Source organism: Pelodiscus sinensis, chromosome 2 (assembly GCF_052426305.1).
Source record: "Pelodiscus sinensis isolate ZL-2025 chromosome 2, ASM5242630v1, whole genome shotgun sequence".
Taxonomy (NCBI): domain Eukaryota; kingdom Metazoa; phylum Chordata; order Testudines; family Trionychidae; genus Pelodiscus; species Pelodiscus sinensis.
Window position 1 is genome coordinate 101,947,185 of NC_143053.1, and position 17,184 is coordinate 101,964,368.

Below are 17,184 nucleotides of genomic sequence, written 5' to 3' on the forward strand. Positions count from 1 at the left end.
GCTGATTGCTATTAGTTACTACAACTCCTTTTTTCATAGAACAACATTCCTTTCTTTTTCATCTACCTGGCCCTGATTCTCCATTCCCCAGCACCTCTCTTGCCCTATAGTCATTTACACAAGTGCAAAGTGGGTGTAGCACTACCATTTGGATTTGATAGCTCTTCATAGTCTCTTTGCACTAGTATAAATAATGCCCCAAGCAACAGGAAGTGAAGAACGACCTCCTACTTTATTGTACTGAGTTCTTATGGTAGTGTCATTATTTTTAACATCATGGGCCTGACTCACCTCTCTAGTACTGGTGTTATGGCCCTGTAATGTCAAGGACTTCAATCCAGTGCAGCCTTGATTGACAGGTGTAGAACCTTGATTGACAGGGTAAGAGAGTAATACATCAGATCTGGGAGACCTGTTTTATATATAATGTAAAAAATGAAGAAACATGCTGATTTGTTTATAGTCTCCTTTATGCCTACAGAAGAAGGGCAAATATATTTTTGTAATCACCTGTAATTATTCAGAGAGTATATTTTTGTATTGGTGATATCTGTAGTTGTTTGTATCATGCCCTTTAATGGTAGGGATGAGATATCTTCACTTTTCTTACATATGTATATTGTGCAAAAATGAGACTAGTAGTTTAGCACCAGACTCAGTTAGCTAATATTCTATATTTCAAGAAGGCTTTTTTTAGGCTGCACTGGTTTATCTCATTTAATTCACCGCTTCTTGTAGTTTGACAAAATATTATAGAAAATCAAAATGATGCTCATCAAAAAAAAAGTTAACCCAGAAATTACTATGTTATCTAGATAAAAAGGTTTTAAAAACTTCAGCAGCAAGTATGTCCAGGTAACACCTCCTGACTCGTTCATACAAAATCCCACAATGTATGATTGTCAAAGTAATCATCAAGTATTAGATGTGGTTTTACACAAATCAAGTAGCATATCATGTATTCTTCCTGTTTTTATCCTTTGAAATGCTAGCATATTGACCGATTAGGTTGCCTTCCGTTGGTTTCCTTTTTTTCTGCACAGTAAGGATCCTTCACAAATTACATGATACATGTTATGTTTTACATAAGCTAACTATTCTCAGAGCAAGGTACAGCATGGTACCCACAGGGTACTAGCCTTGTGCTGGTACTTTCTGTGTGGTTAGATGGAAGGAACTGACATGCACTCACATGTCACAGGGTCACTTCCAGCCATTACCATATTCTCAGAGCCAAAGTATTTCTGGCAGGCCTGTCTCTCCCCATTTTACAGGGGTAAACAGGCAGTGGATCCAGATAGTAATGGATTCACTGTGTCACACGTGCTGTGAATGGCCCCGTACAGCACCCAAAGAGTACAACTTAGTAACATGTAGAGAGTGCAGACCACTCTGTAGGGCAGAATCTCTGCTTCCCTGCAGTCAGGGACTTCCTAGGCTGTGGTGGAGACATGACAGGATATTCCCGTCTCTTTGAAAATGGAAGCAATTGGTAGGACAGGAGCTTTCTTGGGGAATCATAAGTTTCTCCATCATGAAACTGTATCCCATAAAGGGAAAGTTTGTAAATAAAATAGAGGTTTTACAAAGGCGGGGAGAGAGGAGAAGTGGAGTTATGTTTTTGAAAAAGAGATGAGTCTGTCTGAAAACTCTGGCCCAGGCAGGCTCAAACCATGAAGAATTCAGAATCCAAGTCTGGTTCTGAAGTCTGTGTTGTGGATCCACCTCTGTGGAGGAGAGCTTATCCCAGCTCTCACTTTACAGAATTTCTCAGTGGTTGATCTTCGGCTCTTGGCATTTTTTGTAAAAATTTCTGCAGTGGTGTGCAGCACGGGGCTACTGTATAACTGCTTTATCCTATGATCTGCAGCCTTTCAACTTTTGATTCTGTCCCCAGGACATATCTGTCACACCGAATATAAGCCATTTCTTTAACCCTTTGATGTAGGGGAGTCCACGCAGTTCATTTTTCATGACCACATACCATTAAAATGTCCCAACTCCCCACCCACTGTTAAATGGTGGAAAATGTTAATCTCTGCAAAGAAAGATGAGATTACTCTTGAAGGGTCCACCCATTCCAGGCAATCTTCATGGTAACTTTTTTTCCAGTGTTTGCTCCGGAGGCTTTATTAGCATATCATGTAATGTTACTTGTGGAAAAGCATTAGCCAACTCTGCATGTGTATTGCATTTTCATCTAGAAATACCATTAGTAAGGGTACGAAATATTTTTCATTTTGCATTTGTTTTTGTGTTATAGCACAAGTGTGTTATAGCATTAGCATAATCATTTATGTTAATAGGAAGTGTCTTCTGAAATCAATGGGCATAATCAGTAGGGTTTGGGGAATTGTCTGATCTGAAGGAGATTGGAGGAGAAGGAAAACATTTAAAATGTATGCTACTGTTAAAATCCCGTGAGTTTCCATACAGCACATGTATGCGACTGTTAAGAAGGTGTAGATGTGCTAGGGTCCAGATTATTAAAGGAGTTAGACATCTAAATACCTTTGAAAATTTAGTCCTACTTCTCTGTCTCAGATGCAGGTTTAAAGGTGTCCTGTTTTGTGGAATTTTGGAGAAAGTTGAGAAGGTGAAATTAATTGGCTATTAGAGTTACGTCTCTGTTTATTCTGATTTCACTTGATCAGGTACATTTAAAAAATCATTGAGACCTTTTTAGGATTTTGTCTCTCACAAAGAGAGCCTTAGTGACATCTAAGATATCTGTGCTGTCTGCAGAGTACAGATGTCATAGAGGGGTTTTTAGTTCATCCAAAAGATCTCTCTTCCATTTCGGGTCACCATGTAAATGATATTTAACAAAGAAGGGGAAACTATCAATGAATTTATTAGTCCAGGAAAGGTTGTTATGACAAGGGAATACTAAGACTTCCTAACTGCTTCTGTAAATTATATCTAAAAATAGAAGCCAAATTCTGCTCCTAGCACAGACTATGAGGGAGTGAAGAGCAGTGTTCACCGAAGTGCCATGCTGGACATTTTCCATGTGGATGCTGCAGGAGTGAACTAACAAGATCCTAGTTTACATCAATGTAATCCTTTTCAAACAGGACCACATTACTGTGAAATAGGAACCTTTTAATTAATACCTATAGGGTACATTTACATTGCGGCTCTATTTCGGGATACTTCCAGTATCCCAAAATAGCTATTCTGTGTCTTGACAGCACACCCATTATTTCAAAGTATCTTTCAAAATAACGGGCGTACTATTCCTATGTCCCTGTCAACCTCATTACACGAGGATTAAGGGGCGTTTCAGAATAGCAGTTTATTTCAAAATTAACTCAAAATGAGCTACGTAATTTGCATAGCTCAAATTGCATAGCTTTTTTTGAGATAAGGGTGCAGTGTAAATGCACCCATAGTGTCCACACAGAGAGTTACAGTGCAGTACTTTGGAGACACTGCTATTAATACCCTAGGAGTCCATGTGAAGACATGCCCTCAGATAAGCTGGTGTGAAGTAAATCTGTTGTCTTTATTGAAATTATACCAATGCAGCTGAGATCACTGGTTGATCTTAAAGCGCTAACATATGTTTTAAAGTGTGTTAAATATAATAAAGAAAATGGGATCAATCAAACAGGAAGCTACCATTTTAAAAGTGTCATCATTTATTCTGAGACACAGGAAATGCCACTGTTGATCAAATTAAAAAAAGGAAGAGACTTTCAGAGTTGTAAGATAAATTTTATGGAACAGATCTTCTGCTAGCTCCATTGTTAAACACCCTAGTTTTTTTTACCCTATATTAAGATATCAACGTCAGAGATTTGGGGTGTTCAGTATAACTTCTCCAGTTTAAAAAAGATGGGTTTTTTTTAAGAAAATGTTGGTACTCCATGGGTGAAATTAATTGGAAGTTACACTGTTACACTGACCCCAAAAAACTTTGTACGTTGTTGCTGGCAAAATATATCTTGCTTTCTGTTTCACTTATGTCAATGCTAATGAATTAATTTAAAATAGTAATGATCCTTATAAATATTATCCCTCCCACTTGTATTAGTTAATTAAATGCTGGTGATAAAGCTGTATGATCTTCATTTAAAAGCTTAATAATATATTGGATCCATTTCAGGACATTTTGCTTATCCCATGTAGGACCAGTTTTCAAAAGAGTTCAGCTTCCATTTTGGCACCTAAGTAAGCACCCAGTGAGCTCAGCTCTTCTGAAAATCTGATCACTTATTTAGGTGCCTAAATAAGAGCTAAGTTCTTTTGAATATCTAATACTAGCTGTGAGTGCTATTCTGTTTTGCAAACCTGATACTTCATCACTAGATATATCTTATTACTGTATCAAAGCACTGCAGTATGAAAGTGATGAAAGTTCTTGTGTGCATCTGAAAATGGTGATCGGTGCCCACTGCACATTTTTTTTCAGCATCCTACTCAACTTCCTGCTTCTGCTCTAAAATTATCTCCTATGTTGCAGATGAGCACAATCAGCAGTTTTCTAGTGATTACATTTAGCAGTCACACCTCCAGTTCGCCTCACCTCTTCCGCCAGCAGCTCACTTTCTAAGTTAATATGTTACATTAGTCATATTAACTGAAAACAATAAAATGAAGATGCAAAGCAGTGCAGCTCTAATGTGACATAGAAAGCAGCTTTTACTGATAGTCATCTGACACATTTCGATTGGAACCTTTGGTCAACTTTCAGATCTGAGGCTGCCAGTTTTCTATGTCTGAAAACTGATCATAGTATTGCATTGGTTACATGGGCCAAATCCGATTAAAAGAGGTGATAAAAGAGTTATAAAAAGCAGTGGTCACGTAGCATAAGGTTATAAAGAAGAGCTATTTGTCAATGAATTTGCAAGAAAAGACAGGTGAATGTGGCATGCCCTGAAGAAGAGAGAGAGTGAAAGTGAGTGAGTGTCTTGAGAGTGAGAGTGAGTGAGTGTCTTGGAGAGCTGTAGATCGTGGCTTGCAGAGGTCATTAGCTACTGACTGACACAAGCAGCGCTCATGAGAGACAGGCAGCTAAACCCAGATAAAGCAAAGCAGAAAGAAAAAGTGTCCCTCACAGCTGCTTATGCTACCACACAATTGAGCCCCATAGAAAGTGACTTTTAGTGAGTTCAGGGCCAGAAAGTCAAAGAAATAGTGTAAATGAGCCTAAAGGTGGTTGTGAATTATATTTACATCCACTGTCAATCATCTTGTTACTGGGCCTACTGTAACTCTGAATTAGGGCCCAAACTCTCAAATTATATTAGAAATGATATTATCAGCATTGACAAGTATTCTGCTCCATCTTCTTTCTATAGGCAGCAAGATTGCTGCAAGGTGTGTAATAAAGTCTTCTCAAATCAGGGCAGAATAACAAGCAGATGGAATGGCGGGGGGGGGGGGGGTGTTTTACTTTACTTTTTTAAAGGTGAAAATATGAATCATAGTTGCTCATTTCTACACAATGTGCTGTTACCGTTTATTTCAGTTTGGCTGCTATGTGGCTGGATGTTACTTTTGACATTTAGCAATCCGACAAAAAGCAGGCAAGGCTTTGTCAGACTCCTCTTTCCACTTACACAGTGGATAAATTCACCCTAACTGGGCTATCAACTCTTGTTACATTCCAGCAGCTGAGTATGTTCTAGAGCAGCAGGAGAAGTGGAGTCTCACTCGTGAGTCTTTTTTCTCCAATATTACGCCTGTGGGTTCCTCCCCACCATCAGCTCCCCTGCCATGTATATTTAGCTGTAATGCAAGGGCTTCTGTACTTCGCCCAAATGAGAATCCTGTTAGCCACTGGCCAGAAGTCAATCAGCCACTACTCATTTGCAGACTGTGCTCATCCTAATTTTTAATAAAAAGATTTGGACTATGGACTTCGCTGATCCTAGTATGTAGTGCTTCACTTTGATCTGAATGGTCTCTTGCAGAGCTCACAGAAGAACATGTCAGGGTGAGACATCTCTGTTGAGGTTAAGGATGGTCACTTCCTACACTGAACTCCAGAGCTACATTTGACCTGTAAACTCCATCTTGGGGCCACTGGTCACAATTAAAAGGCGACAGTTCTGGCACCCAAATTCTCACTGAGCAGTACCTCGTTTAGCAAACAGTCCGACTGATGTCAAGGTTCTGTTCAGCCTGAGTTAGACTGGCAAAATCTGCCCTGTGGTCCTTATCACTGAACTATCCCCTAAACGTGAGCATTTGAAAAGCTATCATCTGCCACCCTTACATCTGGAGTATTCCCATTAGTATCACATGTGTAACTGTTACCATGGTTGGACCATGAGGTTCTTCCAATTGGCTTAAAAGCCAAAAAAGTCAAACTTCCATTAAAGAGTTGAGATTTCAAATCGTAAGGCCTAGATAATGTGCAGATTTGGTTTTGTTCTCCTGGAGTGGCTGATCAGCACAATTAATCTAGCCCTATGGTTGATCCTGAAGAGGATGCTGTTCTGATGATTGCATCAGATAAGACATACTTGAGAAAATGTGTAGGCTGCGGAGAAGAACTGTCTAATTCTCTGAAGGAGAAGGGTGAGTAAGAGTTAAAATGGAGATCAAGATGTGTTGTGAAGTGAGATGAAAAATGGCAGACTGGGATAAAGCCAGATTATGCTGCTTGTTGCTGATGGTAGAGCAGGAGTAAAAGAATTGGTGTTACATAAGAAAGTTGCCATTGATTGACCAAAGGAACCTTCATAGGCGCAAATTACAGCATACTCTGTGTGTTTATCTGTCATGTAGAGCCAGCAGCCTCTGGAGAGAGAGAAGGAGACCAAATAAGAAAGGGGAGTACAGTAATCCCAGGATATATAAATATTTATAGCAGAGAAAGTGAAGCTTGTGAACTAGCTGTTAATAATTCCTTTGTTTACATGATGAATAATATGCATGTTTGAGTGTGATTCTAATCTCAATCTATACAACTTCCATCAATAAATATTCTTTTAAACCAATAACCTCTTTGAAGATTACATCCCACACCGGTTGTACAATTCTGCCTATTTACAATGGGATGAATAAATTATGGCTACTCCTACATTAATGCGTTTTGGGCACTCTGCCCACAACTTGCATTTTAATATTCACAGCTCCTTGGAGGGAGAGCAGACAAAGAGGGGGGTGCAAGAGTCAAGTTAAATCTCTTGATGTAATGTTTTACCATATTGCAGCATGAGGGCCTGAATCTAATAACTGTGTATTTATTAGGGCTGTCAATTAACTGCAGTTAACTCAAATGACTAACTCAAAACAAATTAACTCAGTTTAAAAATTAATATTGATTCATCACAGTTTTAATCACACTGTTAAACAATAATAGAATACCAATTTATTTTTATTGTAAATATTTTGGATTTTGTTCTGCATTTTCAGATATGTTAAATTCAAATGCAACCCAGAATACACAGTGTATAATATTCACTTTATATTATTTGTTTACAAATATTTGCATTGTAATAGTATTTTTCAGTTCCCTCCATATAGTACTTTCTCTTTACCATGAAAGTGCTATTTACAAATGTAGATTTTTTGTTGTTGTTACATAACTGCACTCAATGTAAAAATTTAGAGACAAAAGTCCATCCTGGAATATTTCTTATTCAGCTAGTCACTAAGACAAACATGTTTGTTTACATTTACAGGAGATAATTCTGCCTACCTCTTATTTGCAATGTCCTCTGAAAATGAGAACAGGCATTTACATGACACTTTTGTAGCTGGTGTCACAAGGTATTTATATGCTAGACTCACTAAACATTCATATGCCCCTTTATACTTCAGACACCATTCCAGAAGACCTGTTTCCATGCTGATGCCACTAATTAAACTTGTAACTGAGCTCCTTGGGAGAGAATTGTATGTCTCCTACTCTGTGGTTTTACCCACATTCTGCAGTGTATTTCGTGTCATGGCAGTCTCAGATGATAACTCAGCACATTTTGTTCGATTTAAGAACATTTTCATTGCAGATTTGACAAAATGTAAAAGAAGGTACCCGTATGAGATTTCCAGAGATAGCTAATGCACTCGACTCTAGGTTTACGAATCTGAAGTGCCTTCCAAAATCTGAGAGGGATGAGGTATGGAACATGTTGTCAGACATCTTAAAAGAGCAACACTCTGATGCAGAAACTACAGATCCCAAGCCACCAAAAAAAGAAAATCAACCTTTTGCCAGTGGCATCTGACTCATCTGTGCTACTGTGGATCATTATCAGCCAGGGCCTGTCATCAGCATGGAAGCATCTCCTCTGGAATGGTGGCTGAAGAATGAAGGGAAATACAAATGCCTAACATATCTGGCACATAAATAACTTTCAGTGCTGGCTACAATGGTGCCATGCAAATGTGATTTACTAAACAAGATGTAGGACTGAATGGACTTGTATGCTCTAGAATTTTACATTGTTTTACTTCTGAGTGCAGTTATGTAAAAATATTCTCTGTATTTGTAATTGCACTATAACAATATAGAGCTTGCACTACAGTACTTGTATAAGATGAATTGAAAAATACTATTTATTTTGCTTATATTTGTATGGCGCAAATATTTGTAATAAAAATAACAATATAAATTGAGCACTATACATTGTGTATTCTGTGTTGTAATTGTAATCAAATTATTTGAAAATGGAGAACACATCCAAACATGTTTAAATAAATATTATTCTATTATTGTTTAACAGTGTGACTAATGTGATTTTTAAAACTGTGATTAATCATGATTAATCCATTAACTTTAATAATTTTACGGCCCTAATATTTATACGTATTGATACATTATGTCACAAAAACAATCACTTTTATCAGTGTTACCTTTATGTGCATAGTCAAACTTTCAAATTTAATCATCAGTTCATGGAACAAAATATTATACAGTGAAAACACCAATGAAATTGGCATATAGGCTGTGAAACTGAAAAGGAAACCTTCATGTCACTAAGAGAAACACATTGATGTTGCTTTTCTTGTCTAGTTAGGCTAAATAATCTTTCCTCCACACAGCAAAAAGGAACATTTGCTGTAAGAGATAATTGCAAGAAATCTCAGTAAGACAAGTCCTGTTTCATGCCTAACATTAATCTATTCCAACTAACCAGACACCTAGTCCCAACTCACTTTCAAACAACATCCCAAAATCTTGGGCCATATTATTTTTGATTGCAGCTGGGTCAGACAGGCAAAGGCAAAGTATTTGTGACCATAGAGATCTGAAAACAGTAAAGTTTTGTTTTTCAAAAAATTAGAAAGCTCTAACTTGTTTCATGTGTATTTTAAAATAATATTTTGACTTGACTTACCCTTTTCAAAAGTTGAATGATTCATTTTCTAGCATAAGACGTTAATCGGCTGTCTTAGAATTCTCTTTTCACCCCATATTCAAAGAAATGTAATACATACTCTCTCTTCATTATTAACAAGCATACAAATCAAATGTCCCTGGGCTATCCCTCCAGTTTAACAGAGTGCACATGTCTCTATTCAGGGCTGGAATAAGGGGTGGGCTAGCCAGGCAGCTGCCCAGGGCGCCCACCTATGGGAGGCGCCCAGCTCCCGGCAGGCTGCATCAGCCGCCCGGGGTGGGGGCCGTGTTAACCTCTGCAGCACCAGTCAGCAGCGCCCTTCCCCTTGCGGCCACAGGACCCTGCACGGCCAGGCGCAGCACGCCCCGGGCGGCCCTGGGCCGCGCACCATCGGCGGTGGCCGGGCCGACTGGACAGCGCATGTGCTGTGCATGAGCCCACGAGGCCCAGGGGTGGGCCTGCGCATGCATCATGCACCCAGAGGTGGGACTGCGCATCCCGGGGGTGTGCCCGTGCATGTGTTGTGCGTCCGGAGTCGGGGCCGTGCACACTGGGGGCGGCGCCGTGCACCTGGGACCCAGGGTGCCAAAATGGCTCGGGCCAGCCCTGTTTCTACTATATGTAGAGTCTTATCTTCATTTGAAGATGAACTGAAAAATCTTCTTTAATGGTTCATAATCCTGCTGGAAAGGCATAACAAGTGAGGTTCCGCAGGGGTCTGTTTTGGCACCGGTTTTGTTCAATATCTTCATTAACGATTTAGATATTGTCATAGAGAGTACGCTTATTAAGTTTGCATATGATACCAAACTGGGAGGGGTTGCAACTGCTTTGGAGGATAGGCTCATAATTCAAAATGATCTGGACAAACTGGAAAAATGGTCTGAGGTAAACAGGATGAAGTTTAATAAGGACAAATGCAAAGTACTCCATTTAGGAAGGAACAATCAGTCTCTCACATACAGAATTGGAAGCAACTGTCTAGGAAGGACTGCAGAAAGGGATCTAGGGACTATAGTGGACCACAAGCTAAATATGAGTCAACAGTGTGACACTGTTGCAAAAAAAGCAAATGTGATTCTGGGATGCATTAACAGGTGGATTGTAAACAAGACACAAGAAGTCATTCTTCCACTCTACTCTGCACTGATTAGGCCTCAGTTGGAGAATTGTGTCCAGTTCTGGGCACCACATTTCAAGAAAGATGTGGAGAAATTGGAAAAGGTCCAGAGAAGAGCAACGAGAATGATTAAAGGTCTAGAGAACATGACCTATGAAGGAAGACTGAAAGAATTAGGCTTTTTTAGTTTGGAAAAGAGAAGACTGATGGGGGACATGATAGCAGTTTTCTGGTATCTAAAAGAGTGTCACAAGGAGGAGGGAGAAAAATTGTTGTTCCTGGTCTCTGTGGATAGAATGATGGGCTTAAACTGAAGCAATGGGCTTAAACTGCAGCAAGGGAGGTTTAGGTTGGACATTAGGAAAAACTTCCTAACTGTCAAGGTGGTTAAACACTGTAATAAGTTGCCTAGGGAGGTTGTGGAATCGCCATCTCTGGAGATATTTAAGAGCAGGTTAGATAAATGTCTATCAAGGATGTTCTAGATGGTACTGGATCCCGCCATGAGGGCAGGGGACTGGACTCGATGACTTCTCGAGTTCCCTTCCAGTTCTAGTGTTCTATGATATGTGTTGAACAAACTAATAATTTAACAGCAGTTGTAAAGTATTTAGTAATTGAATTAGCTGAAGTACTTTCTAATCATATAATGGTGCTGCATGAGATTATATGCAAAATGAAATTATAGACAAGATGTAGGTATAGTGTTTCAGTGTATTTGGGTACTATGCTGATATATTAATATACATCAGGACCCTTAAAACACACATACGCATATGGGATGATCATGCTGACTAATTGGAAAATTGCTTTGAAATTAACAAGATGAAATTCAGTAAAGAAAAATGTGAAGTTTGTTACCTAATAAAGACCTGAAATTACAGACACTCCACCATTTACTCTGGTTCAAATCAGCAAACATCCCATGCTGCAAAAAAAGGGAAAATAAAATCTAACAACCAATATCACTGCCAATTTGACTGGCAAGAGAATTCCATCTTGAAACTCTCTTATGCTCTGAAAAGCCCAGCCTAAATTGTCCCTGGTGGAGAGACATTTATTCCCATAGTTCAAGAATTTTGGGTGTGTAAGTGATGACAAAAACATGTACTGTGTTTAATACAGCATCCAAAATTTGTAAATAGATTCCAGATGAATACATCAGTCTGCACCTAGAAGGGTGGATATTTTATTTGATATGCTCTATCAAACCGAGGGCAAAATAAATATATTTTATAGAGCGCTAAGTGTCTGGGCTGTTAATACACGTGTGGAAATGTGACTCGATTAGGTAACAGTTAATAGGATAAACATATGGGTAATTGAAATTATTATATTTTCTCAGTCAATTTGTCTTAATAATGACAAAAATGAAAGGTTTTTAATGAACCCATCTGGATAGCTAAAATGTAAAAGCAAATAGACTTGTTAGAAATTTCTATAAATGCACGTATATGTGTGTACATTTTAAAAGCTTTTAGGAACCTTCTTCTAAATGTGCCAAGTTCATTCTTCTTCTTCTTTCTTATTTTTCTATACTAACTTTTTACCTTCCAGGAAAAACCTTTCAGTTAAACCCAGGCTTGCAACACTAACTGAAATATTTTTTCCTCATTCAAACCCACACAGAGGGCCATTGTATAGTCTAGTGGCTTGATATGATGTCATAAATGCTGTTCTTCCTGAGCAAGAATTGGAGGTAGCTTTGATTTATGATAGCCAGCTCTGCTGCCAACACATGGATCTCAGATCTACATACATCAAAAGAGATGACACAAGTCCAGCAATCTAAAGTGACATCATCAAGTCATTTAAAAACAATTAGCTCAATTAAGATGCTTGTATTAATTTAGAAGTTGGAACATTATAATATTTTAATATTTCAAATTATGGACAGTCAAAGATCATCAGTAGACTAATGTACACAAAAGCAAGTATATTTAAAATAGCCAGCAATAATAAATCAAATATGTTCATCACACGATTGCACATTAAGAACTTGAACTTTGCAAAAGCTTGGGATTGCTCAGGTGAATAAAATTACTCTGATGCATGGGTCTTTGCAGGATCAGGTGTCATGTTTATTGCTTGCTCTTTTATAAACTCTGATCTCGTTGTGGTAACTTGTTATTGGTACACCTCAGAATGCAGCAAATGCAGTTTTAATTTTTTATTATGATCCGCTAAGAGACTGTAATGCAGAGTATTATCTTACCACTGCAAAGAGGCCCTAAAACAGCATGCTTTCTGGCATTTGAGGCTGCTATGTCAAATTAAAAAAATAGTCCAGGTCATGCTAAAAGTGCTGATAGATTCTGAACAGCTGCAGGGCTTTTTGTCGTTTGTCATTTTAACACTGTTTTGTAGCTAGAAGTCCAATGTCTCTTTCAGCTAGGTATCGTTTAAAGAAGACATTTGAGCTGACAGCTAATTTTAAATATTTAACCTGACAGTGTAAAATAGATTGGGTTAATGCTGTTTTCTGTTAAATATTAACTCTGAGGCTATGAATCATATTCATTGTATCACATGGCTTCTCCCCCCACATAATATGGAAAATATTATTGAAGTAAATGAAGCAAAACAATCTGAGAGACATAGTTCTCCCAAAACAGAATGACAGGCCTAGCAATTAGCTTCCTGGGAAAATATGCCTTCTGAAGTATACATTTGAGACTTAATACCCGATACCCGCCTTCAGGTTTCTAAAGGTTTGAAGTTAGCAGGAGCAAAAGGCATAAAGGTAAATGGTAAATTGTCAGATACATCATGCTTTACCACTACTCTCTTACTGGCTGATGACCTGCCACAGCCCTGGCAAAAAGAACACACTGGACTGGTCCATAGGCTAGAAGATGTCTTGAAAATTCAAGCTGATACTTAAAGGGTGTAGCTGCTGGTGTAAAATAGTGTGGTTCCATTGGGTATTAGGGATGTAAGTAACTAGTCAACTATCTGACTATCCCTCAACTAGTTGTTCCCTTCCCCCCCCCCCCCCCCCCGCCTTTGCTGCCTCTATAGGGGAACAGGAGCCAGTGCTGGGAGGAGCCAGCTTAACAGCCAGTTCCCCCCAGCAGCATCTCCATGGGGGGCAGGTGAGGCAGAGGAGTAGCGGGGACTGGGCACAAGCCGGGAATCAGCTGATTACTGGCTTGTGCCTAGTCCCAGACGCTGTGCAGCTTTTGCTCTGCAACTTGACAGAGCTGCCTAGGCTGGAGAGAAGCAGATACTGGACGGAATGTCACAGCTACACTGCAGTAGGTCTTGTGTAATAATTGGTGGCATTTCTCTCTCCTCTACTAGTCAAGTAATATTGACATCCATTCCTGTCAAGAAACTAAGGCTCAGTAAAAAAAAACCTGGAATGTAGTAGTTTTCATCAGCTCCTTTTTTCAGACATACTCATCTTTGCAAATGTGATTCTCACTTTTTTTGGGTCATTCCTTAAAAACAATGCTCCTACAGGGCTTAATTCAATAGACTCGTACCTGCTGAAGACATTTCTACTTGTATAGAGGTGGTATAGATTTGGTAGAATTTTTTACTTTCACTTTATGCGTGTGTAAATAACTGTAAAGGTAAGGCAGTGGAGAATCAGGCCTTTAGCAATTTCAGCATTAAGGCTTTTTTTCCCGTCTCCCAGTACAATACCTATATTAGTAATGAGATTAGCAGATAAGCAGTATTTAACACAGGGGGATTTAATAGTGATTTAGATGAACTCATTCAGAACCTCTCAGTACATGTCCAAGTAGTGACTATTTACCTGGAGAGATGTTGCTACCTACCACATCAAATAGTTCAGATTAGAATAAGAATGGGGGATAACAGAAGTTGCATGAAAGTTAGTGTAAATGACATGAGTAAATCTGTGTAAGTTGCATGCTGATGGAGGAAAAGGAGGAGGTGATATAGCAAGAAAAGTAACAAACTGGGCGAAAGATTAAGCAGGATCAAGATTGAAACTTTTCTGCTTATAAGACCTCTCTCCTGTAGATTACACCTGCTCATTATTGTGGGGCCTGATTCAACTCTGCATTACTCCAGTTGTATACCACTGACTCCACTGAACACAAAGTTAGCATGTCAGGGTCAGCTGATTCAAAACTGCCTTCCATCAGCTGTCTAACGGCACAATCAATGGAGTTACACCAGTGTGAAGTTGGAGTAAACCAGTGGTGAATTGGGCCTGCATTGAAAGCTGAATCCTTTCCCCCTCTTCTGCTACTGAGATAGTGCAAAGCAGTTGGAAAGCTAGAAAAAGACAGGTATGGATTCCCCCGATGAAAGGTAGCTTTAAGTTGTACAAAGCTGGGATAGTTAGTTCTATTCTCCTCCTCACCCCACCACACACACATGCTTCTGCATAGGGGGCATTTTGCGGGCCAAACCCTCAGTTGCCATGGCTACAGGCTGTTCTTAATTATTCTGGGGGCCTTTTCAGTCCCAGACTGGCCCATGATCAGAAGAGTGGAAGGGTACCCGGAAGCCCCTCTCCTAAGCTCTAGCAGTGATGAGGATTGAAACTGGACTTACCAACACATCACTTTCCCCACCATTTACCTTGCTACTGAATATGGCCTTGATTATGTTGCCCCTTTTAAATGTGCTGATGACAGAAACAAGGAAATATGTATCGACTGCTGAGTGAGGAAGCCAAGGTACGCTCTGCCAAAGGTGTGAGAGAGAACAGCCTGAGCTCAGCGAATCAGTGGTCCTTCCCCCCGCCAACCCCACGTGCCACTTCAACAGTGCTGCCATAAGATTCACAGAGTATGTCTACATCCACAGAAGTCAGGCTGCAGCCTGAGCCATAATGTCAACCCCACAGTTACACAGCCTCTCAGCCCGAGCCTCAGGAGCCGGGGTCATCTGACTTGGGCCAGGAGCAGGTACCTAACTGTAGTGTAGACATACCCACAGACTCATAGCTTTAAATGAATGAGATACTGCAAGGATTAGTGAGCCCTGAATTGTCAGTGGATTTATTTGGAATCATGTAGCACAGTTGTTTCTATAACTTTGGCATATTAAGAAAATTCAGCGATCCTCAGATTTCCAGCTGCTCCAGGCTTAGTGCTAGTACAGTGAACCTAATGTAGAACATGTGAGGACCTTGGAAAAGGCATATTCTTAAAGTTTCTATGCTTCTTTATTCATCAAGGTGTCTTCCTTTGGTCCTGTGCTTTCATAAAGGGTGTAATATGGGGTTTATAAAACTGCCTGAACTTAGAATCTCCTTTCCTGCAACCAGTACATTTCCAACCAGGCTAACTAGCATGCAGCATGTGAGCAGGTGAAAATCTGAGGAGGAGTCTGATGACAGTCCATTATCCACTGTACATGCGCCTTGAATGGCACTTGTGCATCTGTTATGTATTTGAGCATGTTTTTACTAGCAGACGTAGAAATCTTGAAGCGAGTGTTGCAAGCAGCTGTGTGAGAAACAATATAAAAGGAGCAAAGTTAACAAGAGACTAGAAGGTTGTAAAACAAGAGTAGCAAAGTGCATTCACCAGAACTAAATTTGGGAGCATTAAAAGCATTTTACTATAGCTAATATACACATGCATAGTCAATGAACTAAGGGTGCGTCAACAGAGTGGCATTAGCTCAAAATTAGCTATGCAATTTGAGCTATGTAAATTGTGTAGCTTATTTCAAGATAGTCTATTTTGAAATTTGGTGCAGTTTACACAGAGACAAATTTTGAAATAGACAATTATTCCAACAAATCCCTTAATTCTTGTGGGACGAGGTTTACCAGGACATTGGAGTAGCAAGCCTGTTATTTAGATTGCATTTCGAAATAACAGACATGCTGTTAAGATGCGGAACATGCTACTTTTCAGAACACTGGATGTAACTTGAAATAGCCCCTCTGTCTAGACGTACTCTAAGAGCTCTTTTAAGGGTTCAAAATCCTCAAACACACACATACACTTGGGCTACGTCTACACTGGCCCCTTTTCCGAAAGGGGCATGCTAATTTTACAGGTCGTAATAGGGAAATCCGTGGGGGAATAAGTAGGAATAAGAGATCCTCCGGAAAAGGGCTTTTTTCCAGAGGATCGGGGCCAGTGTAGACGCTCTTTTCCGACTTTTAGAAAAGCCGGAAAAAAGCGGCGGACATTTTTATTTAAATGCCGCGGGGGATATTTAAATCCCCCATGGATTTCCCTATTACGACCTGTAAAATTAGCATGCCCCTTTCGGAAAAGGAACCAGTGTAGACGTACCCTTGGAGTTCAATTGTTAGGTCATGGTATTTAGAGATATTTTATTAGTATCTACTCTACCATAGCAGAATAGTTGTTTTTATACCCAAATGGCTATGTCTACACTACAGAGAAGATCGAAGCTATTGCTGTCAATCTTCCAGGGTTCGAAGTAGTGGCTCTGGTGAAGACACGCTAATTCAAACTGAGAGGGGAGTCTGGTCGATGCTGGTAGCCCTGCTTCCACGAGGGGTAAGGGAAGTCGAAGGAAGAGTGTTTTCCATTCCATTTCCTGCAGTGTGGACAGTGCCAAAAGTTGAGTTAAGGTACTTTGACTTCAGCTGTGCAATTAATGTCACTTAAGTTGCGTATCTTAATTCGACCTTAGCCCTTAGTGTAGACGTATCTTAACAGATATCCTATGATTGTGTCATATATTTTGAGCTGCACATGCTGTTGGATAGCTAGGACAGGCAAAGTCCTCTCTCCCCTCTAAATGATCTTTATTAGCGAGAGGCATAAGGGGTTTGCAGGGGAGGAG

At 39.7% G+C, this 17,184-nt stretch overlaps 1 protein-coding gene across 5 annotated transcripts in view; it reads left to right on the plus strand.

Moving 5' to 3' along the window:
• Positions 1-17,184, plus strand: part of NFATC1 (nuclear factor of activated T cells 1) — a 140,098-nt gene that overhangs the window by 85,683 nt on the left and 37,231 nt on the right. The window lies entirely within an intron of this gene.